This window comes from Nycticebus coucang, chromosome 8, assembly GCF_027406575.1.
Source record: "Nycticebus coucang isolate mNycCou1 chromosome 8, mNycCou1.pri, whole genome shotgun sequence".
NCBI lineage: Eukaryota > Metazoa > Chordata > Mammalia > Primates > Lorisidae > Nycticebus > Nycticebus coucang.
In genome coordinates, this window is record NC_069787.1 from 30512172 (window position 1) to 30529922 (window position 17751).

The following is a 17751-nucleotide window of genomic DNA, read 5'->3' on the forward strand; positions in this document are numbered from 1 at the left end:
AATCTGTTTCTCAATATAGGTCACTTGAGTCAAAGTTACTCAGTTACGGGTAAAATATAACCCTCCACTAGAGGGACATATTTTTATCTCAACATTCAAAGAGCTGCCTTTTTAACATGTCCCAGAGTTAATGGAGGTTACACTCATAACTCTTCAAAAAGAGAATATAATTTAGAAATCTACTCTCCCCTTGATAATTAGATATAACTTCTATTAACATAAAATGAGAATTATGTGGCTTAGAGGAGGCAAGATCAGTGGCCTTAATTTAAACTAATGGTGAAAGTTGTGACTTCTCCATATTGTGGAAGTTTCCTCTGAAATCACACCAAGTATTTATGGAAATAGCACAATAACCTCCATAGCTGTTGCCTAGAACCCAAATAGTGAGAAAAAATAGAAGAACCTTTGTACTGAGTCTGTATGTTATTAGTGCCACTGAACTTCCTTATTCTTTATTTTAAATAATGGTATGTTATACTTCAATAGTAAGAAAGACTCAGTTTGTCACTGGATAGTTGGCCACAAGAGACGGATTCACTTTTTCCCCTCGTTATCTCTTACCACTGCTTACAAAGTGCCTGGTAAAACTTTTAGCACAAATTCTGACTTGGCTTTATAATATGTAAACACAAATGTGGACATCTATTAGGTGTTTAGTCAAGAGCATAATACTTAGACAATTCTGATTAAAAACTTTGTTTTGATACTATTGAAAAATCTACTGCATTTCCAAGTGGTATATTGTAGACGTTATTTAGAAATTTTTACCTTTAAATCCTAATGTTTTCCTTACTAATATTATATAAAAAACAAAGAAAATATTACCTATTATCAGCTGTTAGAAAAATGAATATTAAATATAGCCCACCAGTTGAACTTATGAAATTATCAGAGCACTTTGTGACACTAATTAAGTCTGGTGGAGAACTTTTTTCAAGCAAACCCATATTTGGAATTCAACCAGAGAGGAGATTTCATTAAATAAGACATAATCTTGAGATACTGCAATGTATAAAGGTCACCTATGTATTTTATTCTTCATAAAGTATGTTCGCTAACAATTTACTTACATTTAGACATACTTTTAACAATCTTTTTTATTTCCCCGTACATAAGCTACTATCAAAAATGAACTATAAATGGAAAGAAAGTTGTTAAGACAAACTTTCCACAAGAAGTGGTATCTAATACTTCAGGAAAAGAGCAGAAAATGATATAATACCCGGTACAAGTATTCAGAAAGTTGACACTCTGGAATCAGTAAAGGTATCTCAAGATACCTTTGATGTCCACATGGTTTAATAACAGTTAAAAGAAAAAAAAAATGTAATCCTAGGTATCTTACAAAAGACATGATCTTCTGTTCAAAATACCATTTAAGGTGGCAGAGAAAGCTATAATTCATTGTAGGAAGACTTTCATTTTAAGGATAAGGATTTTTTGTTATTGTTAAGTTTTTGCTCACAGTAGAGATAGCTATAATTAGCCAAGCAATTCATCTATGAGGACTTGAACTTCCCATTTCATAAGGGAAACAAGTTTAGCAAGTGTGCTTTGATTATGAACTATTGGGAATCAATTTCAATTGACCAATATTAAGCCCCTATGCTAGGCCAGACACTTGCTAAGGAAAATGCATTTGGAATGAATAATATTATTACAAATGTTAACTTTCTAATCCATTCAATATAATAATTCATTAATGCAGTTGTTAATGACATTATTTCCCTGGAGAAATATTTTATACCTATGTCTTACATGTTCCTCCTCACCCTATTAAAACACAGCTACAGCAAAGAAAATGAATTTTAATAACATCAGCAAACCCTTCTCTAGCACTAGCTAAATTTCAGGCACTGTTCCAAGCCTTTATATACAGTAATTTATTTTATTCTTATAACCCTTTGCAAAATAAGGACCCTCATAGAGAGACTGGGAAACTTGTTTAGGATCCCCTCTCTCTGTAGTCCTTTGTTTCTGCATGGTGAGTTCTTCTAAATATTCAGTTGATTTTCCAGTGACAACTTCATACCACTGATACTTCAACTCAGCAATGTTTTGCTGCTTCAAGTATGTCTAATTTGGAGAACATAGTCCAAAAGTGCAGCAAACCCCAAAACCTTAGCAAGAGCAGTTCTGGATTTTATGGACAGCTGACCTTCTAGTTCTTCTCTCTCTTCCTTTTTTTTTTTTGGTGTTTCTATCCCAAGCATATATAGTTGTTTGGTCAGCTAGTGATTTGTGGAGAGTTTATACCACATAATCAAATTTGAAGCATCAGTACTTCTGTACCTCTCTCACTTCCAAAGCTTTCTCTTTAAAGCCCTTAATACTATCATCTACCCTTTGGTGTTACCATCTAGTCCTTTAAACTAGGAAGGAAGGTTGAAGTAGCTCACTGAAGAAACCATAATGTACAAAAGCCATAAAACTACAGTTTTGCCAGTCCATCTAGTAGTATAATTTTTTTTTGAAATTTGTATTAAGATAATTATAAACTTACATGAAGTTGTAAGGAAAAATAAAGAGAGATTCCATATAGACTTTACTTAGTTTCCCACAAAGGTAACGTTTTGGAAAATTCTAGTACAATATCACAACCAGAATACTGATGCTGATACAATCCACTGATCTTATTCACATTTTCCCCTTTACATGTATTCATGGATGTTTTGTTCTAGAAAATTTTATCATGTGTGTAGATTCATGTATCCACTACCAAGGCCAAGCTACTCAGCAATCTCCTCGCCACAATATGCCTGTAGTAGTCCTTCCCTGACCTCATCTACATCCCTCCCACTTCCATTCTTCCTTAACCCTTGGCAACCATTCATCTGGATTCCATTTCTCAAATTTCATCATTTCAAAATGTTGTATGGAATGGAAAGGTTCATAACCTTTTGGGATTAATATTTTTCTCTTAGCATAATTCTTCAGAGATTCATCCAAATTACGACATACATCAATAGTTATTACCTTCATGTTTCCAGTTTTTGGCTGTTATGAATCAAGCGTCTATGAACATTTGTGTATAGAATTTTTTTGTAAGAACATATATTCCATTTCTCTGGGATTAAATGCCCAACAGTGATCTTCCTGAGTCATGTGGTAATTGTATGTTTAATTTTAAAAGAAATTACCAAACTGTTTTCCAATGTACTATTTGTCACCAGCATGAGTGATTATTTTCTCTACATCCTCACCAGCATTTGGCATTTTTATTATACTTTATTTTTTCCATTCTGACAGGTGTATGATGATATCTCACTGTGGTTTTAATTCATTATTTCCCTGGAGAACTCACATCTCAAATAGGTAAAGAGGACTCTCAAAACAACCTTAACGATCAATTAGAAAATAGGCAATAGGCAATGAGAGATGTTTCACTGTAGATGACATACATGGAAAGTTCTAGATATGAGTCTTTTTAAACTGTTTCTGCAAGAGGAATTGCCTGATATCTTCATGTTAACATTACTGTATGTCCCACTCTTATAAGTTTATATAATCATTTTTATCATGTAAAAAACGATTTTCAAATTACATGGAAAATGATTATAATTTGAATATTTTTACCTGCACATAAAAGACTAGAAATAAATATACCAGAAGATATTATATTATGATTTTCTTTTTAATAGTAACATAAGTGACTTTTGTCTATTTTCCATTTCTTTATACTAGTAGGTATTTAGAAAGTTATCTTCTATACTTACTAATTTATTTTATCGTTTTTATTAGGTTAAAATTTAATCATTGCTGAAAATAAGTTTCTCAAAGAGGCTAATGAAAATTCCAACTTGATTATAACATAATCTCCTGAAATCCCAAGTAACTTCAAATAAGGAGAGCATATGGGTTTTTATATTAAGTACATGTTTAGGTAAAAATTCCTACTAGATTTAGTGTTATCATCCACATAAATAACATTCATATAAAATAGTAACATCCCATAAATAATTTGAACAAGTTTTATAGCTATAAAGCTATATCATATCCCAAAATAAGGAGGTTAAGGCTAGCGTCCTAAAATATTACAATGTTAAAGAGCAGTGGAGACAATGGGCAACCTTGCCTGGTTCCTGATCTGAGTGGAAATGATTTCAATTTAACTCCACTCAATACAATATTGGCTGTGGGTTTGCTGTAGATGACCTCTATTAGTTTAAGAAATGTCCCCTCTATACCAATTTTCTTTTCTGATCATGAAGGATGCTGGATATTATCAAAAGCTTTTTCTGCATCAATTGAGAGAATCATATGGTCTTTGTTTTTTATATTGTTTATGTGATGAATTATATTTGTAGATTTATGTATATTGAACCAGCCTTGAGACTCTGAGATAAATCCCACTTGGTCATGGTGTATAATTTGTTTGATGTGTTGCTGGATTCTGTTTGTTAGGATATTGTTGAATATTTTTGCATAGATATACATAAGTGATAATGGTTTATAATTTTCTTTTCTTGTTGGGTCTTTTCCTGGTTTGGAGATCAGGGTGATGTTTGCTTAATAAAATGTGTTGGGTAGTATTCCTTATTTTTCTATATCTTGGAAGAGATTAAGTAATACTGGTACTAGTTCCTCTTTAAATGTTTGGTAGAATTCTGACTTGAGCCATCTGGTCCTGGGATTTCCTTTTAGGGAGATTTTGTATAGTTGATGCTATTTCAGAACTTGATATAGGCCTGTTCAACATTTCCACTTGATTCTGGCTAAGTCTTGGAAGGTGATGTGCTTCCCAGTACACAGCAATTTCCTTCAGATTTTTATATTTCTGAGAATAAAGTTTCTTGTAATAATCATTAAGGATTTTTTGAATTTCTGAGGAGTCTGTGGTTATTTCAACTTTGCCATTTCTGATTGATAAAATTAGAGATTTTACTCTTTTATTTTTGCTGGTTAGGTTAGCCAAAGTTTTATTTGTTTTATTGACCTTTTCAAAAAACCAACTTTTCATTTATTTATAGACTTATTGATTTAATTTTTCAAAAAACCAACTATTGATTTATTGATCTGTTGTATAAGGCCTTTGTTTCCAATTTCATTTAATTCTGCTCTAATTTTGGTTATTTCTTGTCTTCTACTGGGTTTGGAATTGGAATGTTCCTCCTTTTCCAGGTGCTTGAGATGTCCCATTAAGTTGTTAACTTCTTCTCTTTCCATTCTCTTAAGGAAGGAAGGCCTACAGTGCCATAAATTTCCCTCTAAGGACTGCCTTTGTGGTAGCCCAAAGGTTCTGATAATTTGTGTCTTCATTGTCATTTTGTTCCAAAAATTTGGTATTTACTTCTTAATCTTGTCTATGACCCAGCTATCTTTCAGCATAAGGTTATTTAGCTTCTATGATTTTGTATGAGCATGCAGATTTCTGTTGTTGCTAAATACAACTTTTATTCCATGGTGGTCAGAGAAGATGCAAGGAATAATTTCTATTCCTTTAAATTTACTGAGGTTAGATGTAGGACCTAAGAAGTGATGGGTTTTAGAGTATGTTCTCTGGGCTGATGAGAAGAATGTGTATTCAGTTTTGTTGGGATGAAATGTTCTGTTAAATCCAAATGTTGAATGGTTACATTTACATCTACAATTTCTTTGCTCAGCTTCTTATTGGAGGATCTATCCAACACTGCAAAAGGAGTGTTAAAATCTCTGACTATTATGGAGCTAGAGGAAATCAAGTTGCTCATATGTGTTAGAGTTTCTCTTATAAATTGAGGCACATTCTGGTTGGGTGCATAAATATTAATAATTGAAATCTCATCATATTGGGTATTATCCTTAATGAATATGAAGTGACCATTATTATCCTTCCTTACTTTTGTTGGTTTAAAGCCTATTGTATCTGCAAATAGAATTGCAATACCTGCTTTTTTCTGATTTCCATTAGCCTGAAATATAGATGACTATCCCTTCACCCTGAGTCTATATTTATCTTTTAAGGTAAGATGAGACTCTTGTATGCAGTAGATATCTGGCCTGAGTTTTTGTATCCAGTCATCCAAACTGTGCCTCTTTAGAGGACAATTTAAGACATTCACATTCATGGAGAATATTGATAAGCCTGGTAGAATTTTGGGTATCGAGTTTTTCAAAAGTACAGGGGATATATTTAATCCTTATGCCACTGTGGAAGTTGGAGTTTGATCAAAAGTTTCTGAATGAGTTTACTTTTGTCGTGGAGGACTGCACTGGTCATTATGGAGGATAGGTCTGAGAATATCCTGGAGAGCTGGTTTAGTTATGGCAAACTTCTTCAACATGTGAATCATTAAAGTATTTAATTTCTCCATCATAAATGAAACTCAGTTTAGCTGGATACAGGATCCTGGGTTGAAAATTATTTTGTTTTAGGAGATTAAAAGTTGACGACCATCACTTCTAGCTTGAAAGGTTTCAGCAGAGAGATCTACAGTCATTCTAATATTCTTCCCCTTGAAGGTTATGCTTTTCATACGTCTGGCTGCTTTAAGAATTTTCTCCTTCATATTGATACTGAAGTTAATTATGAAGGGCCTGGGGGATGACTTATCCAGGTTGAGTAGTGCTGGGGTTCTGAAACTACCTTCTATTTGAATTTCAGAATCTCATGACATATCTGGAAAGTTCTCGTTCATAATCTCATGAAGAAGGGCCTCTGTGCCTTGCGAAGCCACTTTGTTGCCTTCAGAGATTCCTATGAGGCCAATATTAGTTTTCTTTGAATTATCCCAGAGCTCTCTGAGAGAATGATCTATTTTTGCTCTCCATTACTCTTCCTCATTGAAATTTGGGAGCATTCAAAGCTTTGTCTTCAATGTCAGAAATCCTTTCTTCTGAAAGATGGCTGACTGAAGCCAGCTTTCCACAGAGGCACCCATCCAGAAGGAGAGTTAAAGGACAGAAACTTAGCAAGTAACCTGGTGGATTAGAGCTGTGCCAAGAGAGAAAGTTGAAGAATGCACATCAACCCTGCTGAGGTGAGCTGCAACCCCATGGATACAAACAAAAGGTACAAAATCCATCATCAAGCAGACAGGAGTCCTCTCCCCCATGAGAATGTCATGGAGTACCCCATAAACAAACAAGCAGAGTTCAAAAGTCCTCCCATTATACTCCATGGGAGAAACCCTCTAAGAACTGGATTGACTTCCCCTACTAGGGTACCATGGCGCTCTCTTGCCAGGCATAAAACTGTGTAAAACTGTATAAATTCTCTACCTGCCAATCAGAGTTCCAAGCATGCCCCTCCACTCTCACTCTGAGGTCTGGAGGCCTGTCCCTCAGGAGTCCAGATTCATGGGTGATTTCTCGAGGGGTGGGGACAGGGCCTGGACAGATGCTGGTCAGTGCTGATTCTGCAGAAGGTGAGTGAGGAGAAAATGGTCAGCTGAGAGGGAACAACGCCGAAATGGTGGTGCCCTGAGGTGCAGAGCAGCAGCCATTTTTGGCAACTATAGGACTCACTCCTGGATATTCCAGAGTCACACCCCCTGTCTCTGGGCAACCAGAGGAGGCCAGGCATCTTCTCAGGTGCCAACCACTGGTGGAACAGATCTGGGACAAAAAAGCAGTCCCCAGGAATTTAGGCGGGACAGAAATAAATTCTGCAAAATTGTTCTGTTCTGTCAGTAACAGCAATCAGGTTTGAAGCTGGAATTGAGTAAACACCCCCCAGCCTCCATCAAGCAGCCAAGGTTGTCAGGTCTCACCTCCCCCTGCAGGATAGAGGCATAGAGCATCAGCCTGGCTGAAGAGACACAGATCTCCTTGTGATTCAGGAAGGTACAACCCCCTGAAGTATCTGCTCATTGGAAGCAACTGTTTCACAGCCCTCCAGGGTTATCACTGACTGGGTGTGACAGATGTGCAAGGTGGGGAAGGAAGCATAAACACTCCCACACTAATCTATTTGTGGGTGGGTCCTCCTGATCTCACAGAGCACTGGAACAAGTCATATTTGAGTTGTCAGCAGACCCCTACGATTTAGTTGCCAGAGACTTTTGAACTATTTCACCTGAGAGAGGTTCTGACTGAGACAATTGATTTGGACCATTTGAACTGAGCCAATCGCCTGAGGACTATCCAAGTGGTACCCTGGGTATGTGGTTGTAGGAAGGTTTGATTTTCCTTTTTCATTGTTACCTATGGAGGGGTGGGGTGACTTAATTGGTGGTATTTCTCCACAGATGAGACTTCAACCCAAGTAACTGTTTCACTAGGGTCAAACAGAGACCAGCTAAAAACAAGACAGAGCAACTTAGACCCACCACACCAAACAGGTCCCTAGTTCTCAGACCGTAGCCTTGTACGGATCCTTGGCAAAGCTCCAGGGGAAAAGTCAAACAGTGTAAAATAGTCATGGGGCGGAATCAGCAGAAAAACTCTGGTAACATGAATAAGCAGAGTAGATCAACCCCTCCAAGGAAAGATATGGCAGATGTAACTGAAGATCCCATTCATAAACAGATGGCCGAGATGTCAAAAATCGAACTCACAATTTGGATTGCAAAGAAGATTAATAGAATGGAGAAAAACGTGGAATTAGAAATTTGAGGAGAAATTCAAAAGTTGTCTCAAGAATTTAAAGAATTTAAAAACAAAACCACTAAAAATTTTGACAGATTGAAGCAAGAATTTACAGTCATCAAAGACCTGAAAAATTCAGTAGAATCCCTCAGTAACAGAGTGGAGCAAGCAGAATAAAGGCTTTCTGACATTGAAGACAAACCATTGAAGGCCCCCAAACTCTCAAAGAGGAAGAGAAATGGAGAGCAAAAACTAACCATTCTCTCAGAGAGCTCTGGGATAATTCAAAGAAGGCTAATATCTGCCTCATTGGAATCCCTGAAAGCAATTAAGTGGCTTCACAAGGCACAGAGGCCCTTCTCCATGAAATTATGAAAGAGAATTTTCCAGACATGCCAAGAGATTCTGAAATTCAGATAGCAGACAGTTTAAGAACCCCAGCACTACTCAATTCGAATAAGACATCACCCATGCTTATCATAATTAACTTCACTAAAGTTAATATGAAGGAGAAAATTCTGAAAACAGCCAGACATAAGAAAACCATCACCTACAAATGGAAAAATAATAGAATGACTGCACATCTCTCTGCTACAACTTTTCAAGCCAGAAGAGGGTGGTCATCATCTTTTAATCTCCTAAAAGAAATAAATTTCTACACAGGATCCTGTATCCAGCTAAACTTAGTTTCATTTATTATGGAGAAATTGAATACTTTAATGACATTCACATGTTGAAGAAATTTGCCATAATGAAACCAGCTCTTTAGATATTCTCAGACCTATCCTCCATTATGACCAGCACAATCCTCTATGAAAAAGTAAACTCACTCAGAAACTTTTGATCAAACTTCAACTTCCACAATGGTGAAAGGATTAAAAATGTCCACTGGACTTTCAAAAAACTCAATACTCAAATCTTTTTCCAGACTTATCAATATTCTCCATTAAAGTGAACGGCTTAAACTGTCCTTTAAAGTGACACAGGTTGGCTGACTTGATACAAAAACTCAGGCCAGATATTTGCTGCATATAAGTATCATATCTTACCTTAAAAGATAAATACAGACTCAGGGTGAAAGGATGGTCTTCCATATGTCAGGCAAATGTTAATCAGAAAAAAGCAGGTGTTGTAATTATATTTGCAGATACAATAGGCTTTAAACCAGCAAAAGTAAGGATGGATAAGAATGGTCATTTCATATTTGTTAAGGGTAATACTGAATATGATGGAATTTCAATTATTAATATTTATGCACCCAACCAGAATGCACCTCAATTTATAAGAGAAACGCTAACAGCCATGAGAAACTTGATTTCCTCCAGCTCCATAATAGTCAGAGATTTTAACACTCATTTGGCAGTGTTGGATAGATCCTACAAGAAGAAGCTGAGTAAAGAAATTTTTGATTTAAAGCTAACCATTCTACATTTGGATTTAACAGACATCTACAGAACATTTCAACCCAACAAAACTGAATACACATACTTCTCATCAGCCCATGGAACATACTCCAAAATCGATCACATCTTAAGTCACAAGTCTAACCTCAGTAAATTTAAAGGAATAGAAATTGTTCCTTGCTTCTTCTCGGACCACCCTAGAATAAAAGTTGAACTCAGTAACAACAGGAATCTGCGTACTCATACAAAAACATGAAAGTTAAATAACCTTATGCTGAATGATAGCTGGGTCATAGATGAGATTAAGAAGGAAATTGCCAAGGGGAGACAAGATGGCGGACTGAAGCCAGCTTTCAACAGAGGCTCCCGTCCAGAAGGAGAGTTAAGGGACAGGAATTTAGTAAGTATCCTGGTGGACTTGAGCCACACCAAGAGAGAAGGTTGAAGAACGCACATCAACACCACTGAGGCAAGCTGTGATCACAAGGACGCAAACAAAAGGTACAAAATCCACCACCAAGCGGACGGGAGTCCCCCTCCCCCATGAGACCGGCTCAAGAGCCCCACAATTAAACAAACGGGCAGAAATTAAAGGCCCTCCCACTACACTCCACGGGAGAGACCTTCTAAAAACTGGACCTACCTCCCCTACTGGGGTGCCGTGGCATTCTCCTGCCGGGCATGAAACTGAATAAAACTTTAAAAATCCTTTGCCGGCAACCCTGAATCGCCAACACTCCCCTCCCGCCCACTGAGGTCTGGAGGCCTGTCCCCCAGGAGTTCGTATTCTTGAGTGATTTCTCAAGGGGAGTGGACAGTCCCTGAGTTGCGACTGGTCAGCATTGACTCTGAGGCACGTGAGTGAGGAGAGGGCACCGGGCTGAGGGGGAGTCACGCCTCAGTGGCACTTCCCTGTGGCACGGTGCAGCAGCCCTCCCCGTGCATCAACACGTCCAGGCATAAAACTGAATGGAACTCCAGCTTCCCCCCCACTCTCACTCGGGGTCTGGGGGCCTGTCCCCCAGGAGTTCGGATCCTTGGGTGATTTCTCGAGGGGAGCGCACAGTGCCCGAGCCGTGACTGGTCAGCGCTGACTCTGAGACACGCGAGCGAGGAGAGGGCACCGGGCTGAGGGGGAGTCACGCCTCGGCGGCACTTCCCTGCAGTGCGGTGCAGCAGCCCTCCCCGGGCAACATTAAAACTGAATAAAACTCCAGCTTCCCCGCTGAGCGCCCCTACTCTCACTCGGGGTCCGGAGGCCTATCCCCCAGGAGTGCGGATCCTTGGGTGATTTCTCAAGGGGAGTGCACAGTGCCCGAGCTGCGTCAGGTCAGCGCTGACTCTGAGACACGTGAGCGAGGAGAGGGAACTCTGCTGAGGGGAAATCAAGCCTTGGTGGCACTTCCCTGCGGTGCGATGCAGCAGCCCTCCCCGGGAGGGCAACAGTACGGCCGGGCATAAAACTGAATGAAACTCTAGCTTCCCCCCCACTCCCACTCGGGGTCTGGGGGCCTGGCCCCAAGAGTTCGGATTCTTGGGGGATCTCTCGAGGGGTGTGGACCCAGCATGAACTGCGGCTTCTCAGTGCTGACTCTGGGGCACGAGATAGAGGAGAAAAGGGTCGGCTGAGTGCCCACACCAGAGCGGCAGTTCCCTGGAAGCAGAGCAACAGCCGTTTTTTCTTTAACAGCAGAACGGCTCAATTCTGGATATTCTGAGGCCACACCCCCTGTCTACCTGGGCAACCAGAGGAGGCCACTGGTGAGCAGGGGATTTCCTGACACTGCTCACAAACCCGGGAAGCTTCCAGGGCAGGGCCAACACTGAGAGGTGATCAGACGCAGCCTTCAGCAGCAAAGAGGACACAAACCTCCAGCAGCAAAGACATTTGAACTCAGAACAGCCCGGCTTCTGTAGGCAATTTCGGCAGGAACAGAGACAGAACCCCGCAAAGTTGTCTGTTCTGTTAACAGCACCCATCAGGGACGGGGCTAAGCCTGAGTGAACACCTCCTTCCCATCACCTGCATCAAGCACTGAAAGATGTCAGGCCCCATCTCCTCCTGCTACATAGCGGCAGTCTGCGGGGGTCTGGCAGACTTCCTTGCGATTCAGGCAGGTGCAAACACCTGGAGTGTCTGTTCACTGCAGGCAACTGGGTTAGCCATCTGCAGAGATACCAGTGACTGGGTCTGACGGAGGGGCAAAGTGGGGAAGGGGACGTCAACCTTCCCAGACTTCTCTGTTTGCTGGGTGGCTCCTCCTGACTCCAAGCTGCACTGGGATGAGCCGTGTCAGAGGAGTCACCAGGCCCCTGTGATCCAGTTCCCAGAGACCTCTTGAACTCTCCCACTCGAGACAGGTGCCGATTGAGACAGTTGATTTGGACCTTTTTAACTGGGCTAATAGACTGAGGACTTTTCAGGCGGTGCCCTGGGTGTGCGGTTGTAGGAAGGTTTGATTCTCCTTTTCCAACTGGGGCCAGAGGGGGGCAGGCAGGGTGACTTAATTGCTGATTTTTCCACACAGCTGAGACTTCAAGCCAGAGTAGAAGTTGCAATAGGATCGAACAGAAACCAGCTGAAAACAAGACAGAACCACTTACCTCCACCACACAAGACAGGGCCCCAGTTTCTCAGGCCACAACACTGTACAGGCCCTTGATAAAGCCCCAGGGGAAAAATCAAAGGGAGTAAAATAACCATAAGGTGGAATCAGCAGAAAAACTCTGGTAACATGAATAACCAGAATAGATCAACCCCCCCAAGAAGAGATACAGCAGATGTGATTGAAGATTCCATTCATAAACAACTGGCTGAGATGTCAGAAATCGAACTCAGAATTTGGATTGCAGACAAGATTAATAAAATGGAATTAGGAATTCGAGGAGAAATTCAAAAGTTGTCTCAAGAATTTAACGAATTTAAAGACAAAACAACCAAAGACTTAGACACACTGAAGCAAGAATTTACAGCCCTCAAAGATATGAAAAATACAGTAGAATCCCTCAGCAACAGAATGGAGCAAGCAGAAGAAAGTATTTTTGACATTGAAGATAAAGTCTTTGAACGCTCCCAATCTCTCAAAGAGGAAGAGAAATGGAGAGCAAAAATGGATCACTCACTCAGAGAGCTCTCAGATAATTTGAAAAAAAGCAATATATGAATTATTGGGATTTCTGAGAAGGATGAAGTGCCCTCGAAGGGCACAGAGGCCCTTCTGCATGAAATTATGAAAGAAAATTTTCCAGACATGCCTAGAGAATCTGAAATTCAGATAGCAGACAGCTTCAGACCCCAGCACGATTCGACCCCAATAAGTCATCCCCCAGACATATCATAATTAGCTTCACTAAAGTTAACATGAAGGAGAAGATTCTCAAAGCAGCCCGGCGAAAGAAAACTATAACGTACAAACGTAAGACTATTAGAATAACTGCAGATCTCTCTGCTGAAACTTTTCAAGCCAGAAAAGAGTGGTCATCAACTTTTAATCTCCTAAAGCAAAATAACTTTCAACCCAGGATCTTGTATCCAGCTAAACTGAGTTTCATCTATGATGGAGAAATTAAATACTTCAATGACATTCATATGTTGAAAAAATTTGCCATAAGTAAACCAGCTCTTCAGGATATTCTCAGACCTATCCTCCACAATGACCAACCCAATCCTATACCACAAAAGTAAACTCACTCAGAAACTTCGGATCAAACTCCAACTTCCACACTGGTGAAAGGATTAAAAATGTCCACTGGACCTTTGAAAAACTCGATACCCAAAATTCCACCAGACTTATCAATACTCTCCATCAATGTGAATGGCTTAAACTGTCCTTTAAAGAGGCATAGGTTAGCTGACTGGATACAAAAATTCAAGCCAGATATTTGTTGCATACAAGAGTCACATCTTAACTTAAAAGACAAATACAGACTCAGGGTGAAAGGATGGTCATCCATATTTCAGGCAAATGGTAATCAGAAAAAAGCAGGTGTTGCAATTTTATTTGCAGATACAGTAGGCTTTAAATCATCAAAAGTAAGGAAGGACAAGAATGGTCACTTCATATTTGTTAAGGGTAATACTCAACATAATGAGATCTCAATTATTAATATCTATGCACCCAACCAGAATGCACCTCAATTTATAAGAGAAACTCTAACAGACATGAGTAACTTGATATCCTCCAGCTCCATAATCGTTGGAGATTTCAACACTCCCTTGGCAGTGTTGGATCGATCCTCCAGCAAGAAGCTGAGCAAAGAAATCTTAGATTTAAACCTAACCATCCAATATTTAGATTTAGCAGACATCTACAGAACATTTCATCCCAACAAAACTGAATACACATACTTCTCATCAGCCCACGGAACTTACTCCAAAATTGACCACATTTTAGGTCACAAGTCTAACCTCAGTAAATTTAAAGGAATAGAAATTATTCCATGCATCTTCTTGGACCATCATGGAATAAAAGTTGAATTGAGTAACAACAGGAATCTGCATACTCATACAAAAACATGGAAGTTAAATAACCTTATGCTGAATGATAGCTGGGTCAGAGATGAGATTAAGAAAGAAATCGCCAATTTTTTGGAACAAAACGACAATGAAGACAAAAACTATCAGAACCTCTGAACACCGCAAAGGCAGTTCTATGGGGGAAATTCATAGCACTGCAAGCCTTCCTCAAGAGAACGGAAAGAGAGGAAGTTAACAACTTAATGGGACATCTAAAGCAACTGGAAAAGGAAGAACATTCCAACCCCAAACCCAGTAGAAGAAAAGAAATAACCAAAATTAGAGCAGAATTAAATGAAATTGAAAACAAAAGAATAATACAACAGATCAATAAATCAAAAAGCTGGTCTTTTGCAAAGGTCAATAAAATAGATAAACCTCTGGCCAACCTAATCAGAAAAAAAAGAGTAAAATCTCTAATATCATCAATCAGAAACAACAAAGACGAAATAACAACAGACTCATCAGAAATCCAAAAAATCCTTAATGAATATTACAAGAAACTTTATTCTCAGAAATATGAAAATCTGAAGGAAATTGACCGATACTTGGAAGAACGCCACCTTCCAAGACTTAACCAGAATCAAGTGGAAATGTTGAACAGAGCAATATCAAGTTCAGAAACAGCACCAACTATACAAAACCTCCCTAAAAAGAAAAGCCTGGGAGCAGATGGTTTCACGTCAGAATTCTACCAAACCTTTAAAGAGGAATTAGTACCCATATTACTCAACCTGTTCCAAAATGTAGAAAAAGAAGGAAGACTACCCAACACGTTCTATGAAGCAAACATCACCCTGATCCCCAAACCAGGAAAAGACCCAACAAGAAAAGAAAATTATAGACCAATATCACTAATGAATATAGATGCAAAAATATTCAACAAGATCCTAACAAACAGAATCCAGCAACACATCTAACAAATTATACATCATGACCAAGTCGGTTTTATCCCAGGGTCTCAAGGCTGGTACAATATACATAAATCTATAACTGTAATTCCGCACATAAACAAATTAAAAAACAAAGACCATATGATTCTCTCAATTGATGCAGAAAAAGCTTTTGATAATATCCAGCATCCCTTCATGATCAGAACACTCAAGAAAATTGGTCTAGAAGGGACTTTTCTTAAACTGATAGAGGCCATCTACAGCAAACCCACAGCCAATATCATATTGAATGGAGTTAAATTGGAATCATTTCCACTCAGATCAGGAACCAGACAAGGCTGCCCATTGTCTCCACTGCTTTTCAACATTGTAATGGAAGTTTTAGCCACCTCAATTAGGGAAGAAAAGGCGATCAAGGGTATCCATATAGGGTCAGAAGAGATCAAACTTTCGCTCTTGGCAGATGATATGATTGTGTATCTGGAAAACACTAGGGACTCTACTACAAAACTCCTAGAAGTGATCAAGGAATACAGCAGCGTCTCAGTTTACAAAATCAACATCCATAAATCAGTAGCCTTTATATACACAAACAACAGTCAAGTTGAAAAAGGAGTTAAGGACTCTATGCCATTCACAGTAGTGCCAAAGAAGATGAAATATTTGGGAATTTACCTAACAAAAGATGTGAAAGATCTCTATAAAGAGAACTATGAAACTATAAGAAAAGAAATAGCTGAGAATGTTAACAAATGGAAAAACATACCATGCTCATGGCTGGGTAGAATCAACATTGTCAAAATGTCCATACTACCCAAAGCAATATATAATTTCAACGCACTCCCTATTAAAGTTCCACTGTCATATTTTAAAGATCTTGAAAAAACAATACTTGGTTTTATATGGAATCAGAAAAAACCTCGAATAGCCAAGACATTACTCAGAAATAAAAACAAAACAGGAGGAATCACACTACCAGACCTCAGACTTTACTACAAATCGATAGTGATCAAAACAGCATGGTATTGGCACAAAAACAGAGAAGTAGATATCTGGAACAGAATAGAGAACCAAGAGATGAATCCAGCTACTTGCCACTATTTGATTTTTGAGAAGCCAATTAAAAACATTCAGTGGGGAAAAGATTCCCTATTTAACAAATGGTGCTGGGTGAACTGGCTGGCAACCTGCAGAAGACTGAAATTGTACCCGCACCTTTCACCATTAACTGAGATAGACTCTCATTGGATTAAAGACTTAAACTTAAGACATGAAACTATAAAAATACTAGAGGAGAATGCAGGGAAAACCCTTGAATAAATTGGTCTGGGTGAGTATTTCATGAGGAGTATCCCCCGGGCAATTGAAGCAGCTTCAAAAATACACTACTGGGACTTGATCAAACTAAAAAGCTTCTGCACAGCTAAGAACACTGTAAGTAAAGCAAGCAAACAGCCCTCAGAATGGGAGAAGATATTTGCAGGGTATATCTCTGACAAAGGTTTAGTAACCAGAACCCACAGAGAACTCAAATGCATCAGCAAGAAAAAAACAAGGGATCCCATCGCAGGCTGGGCAAGGGATTTGAAGAGAAACTTCTCTGAAGAAGACAGGCGCACGGCCTTCAGACATATGAAAAAATGCTCATCATCTTTAATCATCAGAGAAATGCAAATCAAAACTACTTTGAGATATCATCTAACTCCACTGAGACTAGCCTATATCACAAAATCTCAAGACCAGAGATGTTGGCGTGGATGCGGAGAAAAGGGAACATTTCTGCACTGCTGGTGGGTATGCAAATTAATACATTCCTTTTGAAAATATATATGGAGAACACTCAGACATCTAAAAATAGATCTGCCATTTAATCCTGTAATTCCTCTGCTGGGCATATACCCAGAAGACCAAAAATCACAACATAACAAAGATATTTGTACCAGAATATTTATTGCAGCCCAATTCATAATTGCTAAGTCATGGAAAAAGCACAAGTGCCCATCGATCCACGAATGGATTAATAAATCGTGGTACATGTACACCATGGAATACTATGCAGCCTTAAAGAAAGATGGAGACTTTACCTCTTTCATGTTTACATGGAGGGAGCTGGAACATCTTCTTCTTAGTATAGTATCTCAAGAATGGAAGAAAAAGTACCCAATGTACTCAGCCCTACTATGAAACTAATTTGGGGCTCTCACATGAAAGCTATAACCCAGTTACAACCTAACAATAGGGGGAATTGGGAAAGGAGGGGGTGGGTAGAGGGAGGGGGATCGGTGGGATCACACCTGTGGTGCATCTTACAGGGATATTTGCGAAACTTGGTAAATGTAGAATGTAAATGTTTTGGCACAGTAACTGAGATAACACCGGAAAGGCTATGTTAACCATTGTGATAAAAATGTGTCAAATGGTCTATGAA